The following is a 12,929-nucleotide window of genomic DNA, read 5'->3' as shown; positions in this document are numbered from 1 at the left end:
GGGGTAGTTCTAATATTCTAAAAGTTATCTTTTGTGTATTGAACAGCAATCTAGTTTTTTATGCGTTACTATTAGATAATTTCTAGATCCCTCATGATTCCTCCTTTTAATAAATAGTTGGTGAGGGCCAGCTTTGTATTAGCACAGTTATTGGTGCTGCACATGTAGTATTAACAAGGTAGACAAGGGTTAAGTACACGGAGCTTACATTTCAGTGAGAGCGGACAGAAAATATGCAAGTACATAGTGAACACAAACAAAAATATCAGAGAGAGACAAGCAGTGTGCTGAGAATTAAACAGGGTGACATCATATGGAGTGACTGATGGCCAAGGAAGAATTCTGACATAGTAACTTGCCAACAATGCAAAGATGGGAGGGAGCGGGGGAGGTGGGTGGAGAGCATTTAATTCTAGGGAAGTTATGCCAAAGACCTAAGGTGCCGAACTTCAGTGTGTTGGAGGAGCGTGAGCAAGAGTTTTGTGGCCGAGTGCAGTGTATGAGAGAGAGTAGCCCACGTTGTGGATGGAGAGGAAACCAAGGGGAAGACCGCCCAGGACTTTGTGAGCTAAGAAGGGAGTTGCCTTTTGTTTTAATTGTGATTGGAAAGTCATGAGAAGTTTTAAGCAGGGGAAAAGGCCATGTTATGCACGTTGTAAAAGGGTCACTCTGGTTGCCGGGTGGGGAATAGAGATGACGCCAGGGCTGTGGTGATAGCTGGAAGTGGGAGTGAATGACCGTGGCTGCAGTGGGGATGGTAGTGATGGGGAAGGAGGGAAGTGAAGGTCTGAGAGACATGTCTCGGAGGGCTTGATGGCTAGATTGGACTTTGGATACAAAGAAAGAGAGGAGTTGAGGATTACACTTAGCTCATTGGCTGGTACAGTGGGTGGTGCTTCTGTTCCTGAGAGGGGAATACATATTGTCATTCTTCCTCTGTATTGAATTATTGCAAGTGATATGGTTTGCCTATGTATATGACATATCAGATGAAGGGCAATTAGAAAGGAAGATTCAGCCATTAGGGAGTTTATTCTATTTTTGTTAGAGTTCAGATACATACACCTACCCTAAACTTATCTAAAATTTAAAATTGATTTTAAAATCTAAAGTAGTTTTAGAGACAAGTTGGTTACAGAATGCATTAGTATTTTACTGATCTGTTAAGACCTCATAGACAGCATTTGACATGGAAAAAATTACACATTTTGAAAGTTTTAAAATAATGTGAAAATTATGGAAAAATAAAGTGACAAAAGAAAACTATCCTGGGGAAATATGTTAATAGATAAGACTTACAAAGGGTGAATGTCCTTAATTTCTAAAGATTCTTAAAAACCCATTAAAAAACCCTAATAAATACCCACTGTGAAAATGAACACAAAACACAAACACAAAAAGGCGATTCATAAAAGAAAAGGTCAGGGAGGGGATTGGGGGTCTGGGTAAAAGGTAAAGAGATTAAGAATTACAAAGCGTAGTCACAAAATAGTTACAGAATGCAGAGTACAGCACGGGGAATATAGAATGGTATTGTAATAACTACGTGTGGCGCCAGGTGGGCACCTGAAATGTGGGGGGACCACTTTGTAGACTTATGGTTGTATAACCATATGCTGTACACCTGAAACTAATACAACATAATAATTGAATGTCAAACATAATTACAAATAAAACAAAAAGGAAAAAGTCCATACCGTGAGAGAAAGCTCCACCACACCAATAATCAAATCATTGGATATTTAGAAAACAATGAGAAAAAATATAGTGAATGAAGAGCACAAACTCTGGAAGTAGAATTGCTTCCCGAGTGTGAAGACCTGGGTCTAAAACGCATGAACTGGGTAACTTTGGGCAAGTGCCTTCACCTTTCTGGGCTTCACTTCCCCCATCTCTCTGTCACACGAGGTCACAGCCATGTTACTGGACGGGCACACACACGTGGAGCCAGTCTGCCTGTCTGGGCTCTGGACTTCATGAAGGAAAGACCTCACAGCATGAGTCCAGGTGACTTTGAAAGCAGGTTCAGTAAGGCTGGGGACAGTGATAAAGGAGAGAGAGGGTAGAAGAAGCAACAGGAGAGAGCTGAGGTGGTGCTCTGCTTGGCTCTCTAGAAAAGTGATAGGAAAGGTGCGAGCAAGGCGGGGCTGCAGTTAGCTCACTGGGAAGCTGGAGAAAAGGGGGGCCCTGGAGATGGGACTGGAGGGAAGCCAGGGTCAGGCGGCTGCTGCCCACCGCTCCCCTGGCTTCGAGTCTCCTTTGGGACCCTTAGACTTTAGGAGGAAATAAAAAGCTCATGCCCGAGAAGAGGCATGGGTCCATTCTAGTGCGAGCCTGCACGGAGTCTTTGTCTTTGCCTTTGCCTTGGGAGAGCTTTTGATCTTTTTCTTGTGGCTGAGAATCTTAGGGGAGGGGTTCAGCAGAGTATTCATCAGCTTTCCAGGTGTATTTTTAGTCTGCTGATGTGGCAAAATGAATGCATAAGGGGGTTTGAGGGATATTCCTTGGTCTGCTGTACTGTTTTACTTTTATCTTGAGTCTGTCTGGCTTTTAATGGGGTTTTTGTTATTTGTTCCCCTGACTTCATCTGTCCTTGGGTTTAGTTGGCACAAATGACATTAATTGGGTCTCTGTTCTCTATCTTCCAGACCAGGGAGATTCAAGCTGTGTTTTCTCTGGTCAGGGAGGAGAGGCATAAACTATTTGCTCTCAAGTGTCCTTGGTTAGGGGGATAAATTTTTGTGATTTGGCAGCTGGCTGTAAGTTGCTCAAGTTATTTGGCCTGTTTAATTTTCTTGACTCAGTTTCCCCGGTCCACTTGCCCAGGAATATTCCTCACTTCTACTATCCTGCTTCAGTAGCAGTACCTGTAGCAAGGTTGTTTTGTGTGTTAAATGGGCATTGATACAGATAAATTCATTCGAAGTGTTCCTAGAATATATATATATATATATATATATATATATATATGTGTGTGTGTTCCTAGAATATATGTGTGTGTGTGTTCCTAGAATATATGTGTGTGTGTGTGTGTTCCTAGAATATATAATTGTTATGCGAGCTTTGGAAATTCTTATTGTTAGTGTTTAGTGGCTACATATTGTTAAATGTTTACAAAATGACAATACGTACTATTGGCTAGGGGTGGGAAATGTATTAAATGTATGAAAATGAAAGTATTTTAATACATTGTAGATGAGAGTATAAATTGGTCCATCATTTTTGGGAGGAAGGTTTACAATGTCTTAAGAGTTTTAAAATAAATAAAGTCTTCAATAGAGAAGTTTTAGGTTGGGGAATTGGGCCAATGATCTGTATGATTTTATTTTTTGTTCATGAGGATGTTCGATAGCAGGGTGACTTACAAAGGTAAAAAAAAAATTAGCAAAACTTGACTTCTAGGGTGAAGAGGTAATTTGTGTATATACATTTAATTTTACTCACTGTCTAAATTTCATTAAGCCTACTGTAAAGATTACTTTTTATTGAGGTAAATTTGCATATAAGCCTAATTTCTGGCAGGCTTTCATTAAGCCTACTGTAAAGATTACTTATTATTGAGGTAAATTTGCATATAAAGATTGCTTTTTATTGAGGTAAATTTGCATATTGAGGTAAATTTTATTGAGGTAAAGTTGAAATAGACAACTATTAAGTGTATAATTTGATGGGTTTTAGAGAAATGTGTACATCCATGTCACTAGGCTACCACTCATAAACATTCCTATCTCCCTAGAATGTTCCCTTCGGCCTCCGCAGGCTGTACCATTCAGACTCTATCACCATACGTTAGTGTCATTTGTTCTTTGGCTTCATGCAAATGGACTTAGACATTATGGGTTCCTTGGTGTCTGGCTTCTTTCCTTCACTATAATTCTAAAAACCCGTTCATGTTGTTGTTACTACTTCAGTAGTCTAGTCGGTTATGGCTCTTTATTCCTATATCCTCCACTTTTTAATTGCTGAGTAATGTTCCATTTTTTGAATACACTAGAATTAGTTTATTTATTTTCCTACCAATGACATTTTGGTTGTTTTTGACTATCACGAATAAAGTTGTTATGTACATTTTTGTGGTTATATGCTTTCATTTCTCTTGGGTGAATACTTAGGAGTGGAATTGCTGGGTCATAGGGTGAGTATATATGTTTGATGGTATAATAAACTGCTCAGCAGCAGTTTTATAAAGTGATTGCACATTTATTTTTTCACCCACATGTATGTTGTTTAATGTGTAACACTCCATTTCTTTGCAAACATTTCAATGTTGTCAGATTTTTTAAATTCACACTATTCTACTAGGTGTGGCATGGCATGATAGCTGTAATTTTAATTTACATTTCTCTGCTGGCTGGTGATGCTGGGCATCTTCTTATGTATTTATTGCCCATTTACACATCTTCAGTGAAGTATCTATTTATTTAGAACTTTTACCCAAGGTTGTAAAGATATTCTCCTGAATTTTCTACTGGAAGCCTTATCATTTCAACTTATACATTCAGGTTTCAACCCCTCACAAATTAATTTTTTGTGTGTGTTGTGATGCAGAGGTTGAGGTTCACGTTTTCCGTAGTTCCTTTTATTGTTCCAGCTCCATTTATTGAAAAGACTTTTCCTTTCCCACTGATATTTTGGTATGTTTCTTGAAAATCAACTAAATGTACACATACACTTCTTCTCTGAACTCTACATTACGTTACATCAACCTACTTCCCCACGTCTGCATTTCATTCCACAGAAAGGGTAAAAGCAGAAGTGGGAGGTAGGCAGCTCCCTTTCAAGGGTGTGAATTGTGAGTTGTACACACCACCCCTCCTCTCCCACCAGTCAGAACCTGGTCGTGCCCAGTGTCTTAGCTCGGGCTGCTCCAGCAGAACACCACAGCCTGGGTGACTTATAAACAGCAGAAGTTTATTTCTCATAGCTCTGGAGGCTGGAAGCCCAAGATGTGGTGCCAGCGTGGTCAAGGAAGGGTCCTCTTCTGGGTTGCACAATTGTCCTCTAATCGTGTGGAAGAAAATACCGTAGGGACGGTAGAACGCCTGGATGGAGAGATCGGAACTCTGCTTTACCACAGAGAGCAGAGCGGCCTGCCTGCCAAGACTAAACAGCAACTGTTACAGGGAGGAAAAAGACACCTTCCATTTTGTTTAAATACTGTTATTGTCGAAGCAGCCGAATTCATATCCATATCGTATGTACTAATTAACAAGTTATTTTATTCATTAAATATCATGTTGAAAGAGACTTTTATTTACCATTAACTATTTTAATGGCTGAAAAATATCCATGGTACAGATATAACATTATTTAACTAAGCTCTTATCATGGGGCATGTAGGTTGCTTTATTTTTAATGTTATATATAATAATAGAATGCAAGTTCTAATGCTATAGATATTTAGGTGCATATATATTTTATATATACACATGTACATAAACACACATATGTATGTATATGTTATATGTGCATATATGATGAAAGATTACTGTAAATAGAATTACTTGGATCAAAGTCCTTTCACATTTTTAAGGCTTTTAAAATGATCAAGTTGACTGCCTATACTTTTGCATTAATTTATCTTACCAGTAGGAATATATGAGGTCTGTCCAGAAGGTACCAAGCCATAGTATTAAAAAGAGACATTTATTGAAGAAGATAACAGATACAAGAAACGCTGTACATAGGACAATGACACCTCAGTCCCCTTCAAAATAGGCACCTTGGGACCTCACACAGTTCTCCCAATCACTGTTAGTTAGCTGCCCCATTTTATTTTCCTGAATAGTATGATGGTCTGAAATCTCTTCCCTTTTGAAGGTGATTTTAGTTTTAGGAAAAGCCAGAAGTTGCAGGGCATCAAATCTAGGCTGTAGGGGAGTGGAGTCATCTGGGTGATTTAATGTTTTGCCAAAAAACTCTGTACAAGACGTGATGTATAACAGGGTGTTTTGTTGTGATGAAGCTGTCAATCACCAGTTGCCCACAGCTGCAGCCTTCTGAATTATCTGAATAGTTTCTGCAGAGGAAAGTTCAAGCTTAACACAAAATCTAATGCAGGCTCATTGCTCTACTCAGTCATTTTGAATGTGACGGCCACACAGTGCACATGCTCACTCGAAGGAGTCCACTGCCTCCACTGACTAATGCAGTGAAGTCATCATTGTTCGTGCATGTGCACTCCAGTCCATTAGGCTGTCAGGTTGCATTGATGTCGTGCAAACTGCTCTCGTTATATTAACAATGGCTGGACTTTTCCTGGACAGAACTATCCGGTGTTGAATTTTCAAACTGATAAGAACAGATACTACATTTGATCTTTGCCAAAAGGCTGAGAAGCAATTCGGTGTTGAAGTTTTAAAAATATTTTGAGGTCCAACTTATATAATATAAATCCAAAGATCTTAAGTACTTGATTACACAAGTTTTAACAATTGTGTGCACTCATGTGACTGCCACACTAAAAAAGATAGAGAACATTTCAATTACCCAGAAAGGTATAGTGTGCCTCTTTACTTACTCCCTACCCCACAGAAGCTAGTGTTCTGATCTAACTGTGCCTATTTTCTGGATTTCATATAGATGAAATCATATAGTAGGTATTCTTGAGATTCATCCATGTTATTGCAAATAGCTGTGTTCTGTTGCATGAAGTTACTACATTAAAAAAATCTGTTCTGTTGATAAATATTTGTGTTATTTCCAGTTTGGGGCTATTATGAATGTGACTTTTTGTGAACACATGTTTTTCATTTAGTTACTTTTGAATAGATACCTAAGAGGAGGATTGCTGGGTCATAGGGTAGATGCAGATTTAACTTTTGAAGAAACTGACATGTAGCTCTCAAAAGTGATTGTACAGCTTGATGGCCCCTGTCAGCAATGCAGGAGAATTTTAGATGTTTTCATCCTGGCATGTGTTTGGTACAGTCACTCTTTTCCATTGTAACCATTCTAGTGGCTGTGGAAACCTCGCTCTGTTTCCTGTTGACTAAGGAGGTTGATTGAACTCCTTTGTATATGCTTATTGACTATCGGCATATCTTCTGTGAAGGTTTGTTAAAGTCTTTTATCTGTTTTCAGACAAAAGAATTTTATTTTTAACAAGATGGAGTTCCATCTTTTGTCTGAATTTTATTTTTATTGTTGATTCAAAGGAGTTTTTATATATTCTGGATACAAGTTCTTCATCAGATATATGTATTAAGATATTTTTTCATTTAAATCTTTTTAAAATTAAGGTTAAGTCCAGTTGATCATCTTTTACTTCTATGGTTAGAATACTAAAAGTTGATTCTGTGTTTTCTTTTAGGAACTTTGTAGTTGCAGTTTTTCCAACACAGGAAATGATCTATTTCAAAATAAACTTTGCTATTGAAATGAGGTAGGGGACAAGTTTCATTTACTTTCCATTTTTTATAACAAGTTTTTTTACACATTGGTTAAAATAACTTTATTTCAGTTTTGCCAATGATAAGTGTCACTGGCAATTCATTGCTGTTCTGTGCCTTGTGTCGACATTGAATATTTTCCTGAGCTTTTATGTTCATACAACTTAGAGTCAGAGGTCTTTCAATAGCCAATCCCAAATGATAGACTTCTTGACTTCAGAAAATATCTTTTTTTTTTAAAGAAGTGAAATTGCCTTAGCAGGATTGTTCTGGTAACATGCTTCAAGATTAGAAAACACCTAGAAGAATTATTTGTAACTGTCAGTCTATTTTGAACTGGTAAATATTTGGATTGACGCACCAAGCATTAAGATGGCCATATTTGTATGATGTTGTTCAACTGGAAGATGTTGAATTTTTCAATATAGATTAACACATAAGAAAAGAATAATTATACCCAATATTAAGAATAGTGTAAAAACTGTTAGATCCGAAAAGCCTGAGCTATGCTTTCCAGGGAAATAAATAAACCCTGTTTAAAATATATTAGTGTAAAGAAGAACAGAGAATATATTTTAAGGAAGCAGCTGATGCTGACAAGTTAAACCAAATTACTTGGAGGATTTTGCCCTTAGCTTTCTGTGACCTACAAAGTAGAGGAGCTATCCATGTGATGTCAAAATCTGAGTTTCTTAGGAAAGGCCGAGTCTCACTCCTGCTGAGGTTTTCGGGGATGTACTGTACGTAGATGGGCTAGAGCTCTAAGGCGAGTCAAATATTCGCTTTCACTTTGGAGGGTTAATGTCTGAGAAAAGTGACTAGCTAAGCAGCTATAGTAATTCCAATAGAGAGTACATTTACATTTTTCTAATAATACAATTCATGTAATTCTTTATGCCACATAAATCTTTTCCACACACTTCCCGATATTTGGCTTGCATATGCTTTATGAAAGCTTTAAAATAAGCTCAAATCTTCTTTTTCTCTGGTATTTTTTTAATCAGTTAATTTTTTTCCATGACCTCTAATAGTTATACTGTGCCATTTGGACTCAGGGCCCTACATAATTCTATTCTCCATGGTCCCCATCATTCCTTTCTGACAAAGGTAAGGGTTATTATTTCATTATCTTAAAATATTCCTCACATATATTCTATTATAGTTTGTATTTTGTAACTCACTACATCTTTAATTTCTTATTTTCCTTTTGGTGACTCAAAAATGAGGCAAGGCTTCAGTACAAAGGCAAGTAATTGCCACAGGGAGAGGGTTGACATACTTTCCCCCAAGGAACTCCATCTTGTTAAGTGTTTAAAATTGCTTAGCACATTTTTCTTAAGGGATTTAGCATTTGTGGGTTTTTTGGGTGCTTTTATAATGCTAAAAATCTATTTTATGTATTGAATAGAGTTCTCATAAGATATGTGACAGCAGTTATGTCAAAACACTTGAAAAGTGTGCTCACTCATTATGGAAATTTTGAAAGCCTATGTCCCTTCAAAAATAATGTTTTGCTTTGGAAGCTTTGCAAAGCAGCTTAAATTTTGGAACATCATTGGGAGCAATCCTCAGAGAAACCATTTCAGTTTTCTAATTAGAGAATCCAGGACAGTGTGACAGGAGCCGTCTAGACACTATCACTTCACCTGAGACAGGTTGAACAACATCTTCTAAGAGGTTCTCTGCAACAGGGAAGTTTTATTTTTCAGTGTTGCCCTAGTAATGGGTCGGTAGCTTAAAGAGCTGCAGTGCCTTAAATACAAAGCATTGTAGATCCAGACGCTGAGCTGATCCTTTCTGACAGAGGAGAAATACCAACAAGCCAACCCCAAACACTATGATCAGAAGCAGTGCATAATTAACAGCCATTTGCATGTCTTGTGTGGCCCTTTCTGTATGTGAAATAGGGCCAGCACTATGTGAGTGCTTAAAAGCTTCTTTCAAAAAATTTAAAATCCTTAGTGAGACATCCCCCTACAGTACAGAGAATAAGACAAACTGAAGTATTCATGACCAGTCCCCTACCCCTTCTTATTTTCTTATAATATGTGTGAGTGATTTACAACCCAATTAACATAATGCCATACCAGCACACTGGAAAGGTTTATTGTAGGTTTTAATATATTCTATAATTCATTAAAAGAATTTAAGCTCTAGGAGCTAAGAAAATAATGTTGTGTGTTTCCATCAAGATTGTAGGCCAAAATTTATTCTAAATTCTAAAGGAGCCTACTCCTACAAACTGGTGCTAATTACTAAGGTCTCAAATACAGAAGTTTTATTTTTTAGTTCTTTAGGATAAACTTGACTCCTAAGCAGATATTTAATATACCAGTATATCTTTTTAATTTAGTAGGAAGTAACTGGTAAAGAACTTATTCACTAATTTTTGTAATACATTTAAGTTATAACTAGGTGATGCTCCTTTTAATCCATATGATACTATGGCTAGTTTAGGAGAACATAAGTGTTTAGCCTATAATTTCAGACGACTGGCTCATCTTGCAAAGATCATCAGTAGTATCCAAGAACACATTTTCTTGTTGTGTCCCTGTGGTTTGGGGTGTTATATAAAGGTATCTGGATTTTTACAGGGAGGAAACTGGTCCTGATGTCCTCGGAAGTCCCTTTAACTCTTAGACCCTATGTTTTTATGAATTTTAGTTTTATTTTCTTTATTTTTCTTTTTCAATTACAGTTGACATTTAATTTGAAGTTAGTTTCATGTGTATAGCACAATGGCTAGACATTTATGTAACTTCCAAAGTAATACACTTGATAATCCCAGTAGCCACCTGGTAAAATAAACAGTTATTAAATTATTGACTCTACGTCCTATGATTTACTTTACATCCCCATGACTATTCTGTAACTGCCAGTTTGTACTTCTTTCTCCCAGCCCCCAAACTCCCTGAGTTTCAGTTTTAGAATGCTGTATTCAACAGTCAATGAAAATATGTAAGGTTATTATGTACATTGATATAAGACTACTCAAAGATCTGAAATTTTAAGAAGTTTATGTTTACATTAAAAATTTGTATAATAATTTTGCTTCCTACATATTTTACCTGCAGAATTTATATCACTATTCTATACTCTCTCTGTTTCCTGTGACACAGAATCTTTTCTTTGTAGCTTTCAAGCCTAACTCTTCAGAGGTTTAATTTAATACTTCTTCCCAAATATAACTGGTGTGCTCAGGTTGGTATACAAATTACTGATATTCCTAAACACAGCATTCTGAATTCCCACAGGCATGTGTGTTTGGAGATAATTTATCCAGTCTTGCCTTAGAATCTCTGTACAGATAGCCCTATAATCCCCACAGCCTCACTGGTATGTAACTGGTAACTTCTGGTTGTTTTTTTGTCATTCATAAATGCAGCCAGACTTCCAGCCAAGGTGGAGGTGTAGATAGATAATCTTTGCCTCTTTGCACAATCATAAGAAGGATAGTAACTAATCAAAAACCAGCAACAACAACAACAAAACCCAGAACTGCCAGAACATTGAACTGTATGGAAGTTCAACAACCAAGGAGTTGCAGAGGAAACATTCATCCAGATGGGTAGGAGGGGCAGAGATGGGCAGCTGGGGTGGAGAGGATATATGATGAGGCAGCCAGTGAATGGGAAATCCTGCATTCATATGTGCATAAAAACTGGGAGGGACAACTGGGGAGTGAGCAATTCCAGCCCTAGGACAGACCATGCAACCCAGGGTCCCACTGGTGGGAAAAATAAAACCTTATAACCTCTGGCTGTAAAAACCTGTGGGGGTTGAAGTGGCAGAAGAAACTGCCAGTCTCTCAGGAGTCTGTTTGAAGAGCTCATGGGATATTAGAACACACACAAGCCCACCCACTCAAAGAATCAGCACCAAGGCAGCAGTTGGAAGGGTACCAGTCACTTGTGGAAAGTGGAGGAAATGACTGAACGTGGGGTGGGGGCTGAGAGAGTGGCATATTGTTCCTTCTCTGACCCCTCCCTCACATGCAGCAACCTGCCCTGGCAAAATGTAAGCCTCCACCCCTACAATGGAACTGGTGTGCCAACAAATTGAGGAGATAAATAAATATGGCTCACATTGGAAGAACAGAACAAAGCCCCAGAAAAAGAACTAAGTGATAAGGAGATAGCCAAGCTATCAGATGAAGAGTTTAAAACACTGGTAATTAGGATGCTCACAGAAATGATTAAATATGGCCACAAAATAAAGGAAGAAGTGAAAGTGATACAAAGTGAAGTAAAAAATATATACAGGGAACCAACAATGAAGGGAAGGAACCTGAGACTCAAATCAATGATTTGGCACCACAGGAAGAAATAAACATTCATCAGAAACAGAAAGAAGAAAAAATAATTTTAAAAAATGAGGGAAAGGCTTAGAAACCTCTGGGACAACCTTAAACATACCAACATTCAAATCATAGGGGCGCTAGAAGAGGAAGAGCAAAAAATTGAAAACTTAATGGAAAAATAATGAAATAAAACTTCCCCAATTTGGCAAAAGAAATAGATATGCAAGTCCAGGAAGCTCAGAGAGTCCCAAATAAGTTGGACCCAAAGAGGGCCACACCAAGACACATCGTAATTAAAATGCCAAATTTTGAAGATAAAGAGAGAATCTGAAAAGTGGTACAAGAAAAGAAGAGAGTTACCTACAAAGGAGCACCCATAAGACTATCAGATGATTGATTTCTCAAAAGAAACCTTGCAGGCAAGAAAGGACTGGCAAGAAGTATTCAAAGTCATGAAAAGCAAGGAGCTACTCTATCCTTGCTTTACTTTATCCTTGCTATCCTTGCTTTACATCCAAGATTACTCTATCTAACAAAGCTATCATTTAGAATGGAAGGACAGATAAAGTGCTTCCCAGGCAAGGTAAAGATAAAGGAGTTCATTATCCCCAAGCCCTTATTATATGAAATGTTAAAGGGACTTCTCTAAGAAAAAGAAGATCAAAACTATGAAAAGTAAAATGACAATAAACTCACAACTATCAATAACTGAACCTAAAACAAAAACAAACCAAGTAAACAATTAGAACAGGAACAGAGTCACAGGAATGGAGATCACATGGAGGGTTATCAATGGGGAGGGGTGGGGGAAATGGTACAGGGAATAAGAAGCATAATTGGTAGGTACAAAATAGGGAGATTAAGAATAGTATAGGAAATGGAGAAGCCAAAGAACTATATGTATGACCCATGGACATGAACTAAGGGTGGAGATGGCTGGAGGGAATGGGGTACTGCGCAGAAGGGGATATGGGGGAAAATGGAACAATTGTAATAGTATAATCAATAAAATATACTTAAAAAATGCAGCCAGAACTCAATTTCTGATTCTTTTTAGGTCAGAGGATTTGTTAATCCCAGAATATTTTCCCTTATCTGTGTGGTTCTTGTTCTTCTTGCCACAGAACCCCAAGGCTTCATAGAGCCACCTGGTCTTGGCGAGGTTTTACACGGCCCAGGGATTCAGTACTTGAAGTGCTCCAGGTCTCTCTGGGGTTCAGTGTCTTCATCCAATTGGT

At 37.8% G+C, this 12,929-nt stretch overlaps 1 pseudogene; it reads right to left on the bottom strand.

Moving 5' to 3' along the window:
* Window positions 1-6,242: 6,242 nt before the first annotated feature.
* LOC119054295 (uncharacterized) lies at window positions 6,243-6,343 on the bottom strand (annotated as a pseudogene).
* Window positions 6,344-12,929: the final 6,586 nt, after the last annotated feature.

Source organism: Artibeus jamaicensis, unplaced genomic scaffold (genome assembly GCF_021234435.1).
Source record: "Artibeus jamaicensis isolate MK-2021 breed Jamaican fruit bat unplaced genomic scaffold, CSHL_Jam_final contig_76, whole genome shotgun sequence".
NCBI classification, from domain to species: Eukaryota; Metazoa; Chordata; class Mammalia; order Chiroptera; family Phyllostomidae; genus Artibeus; species Artibeus jamaicensis.
This window is presented reverse-complemented; position numbering and strand designations above follow the sequence as displayed.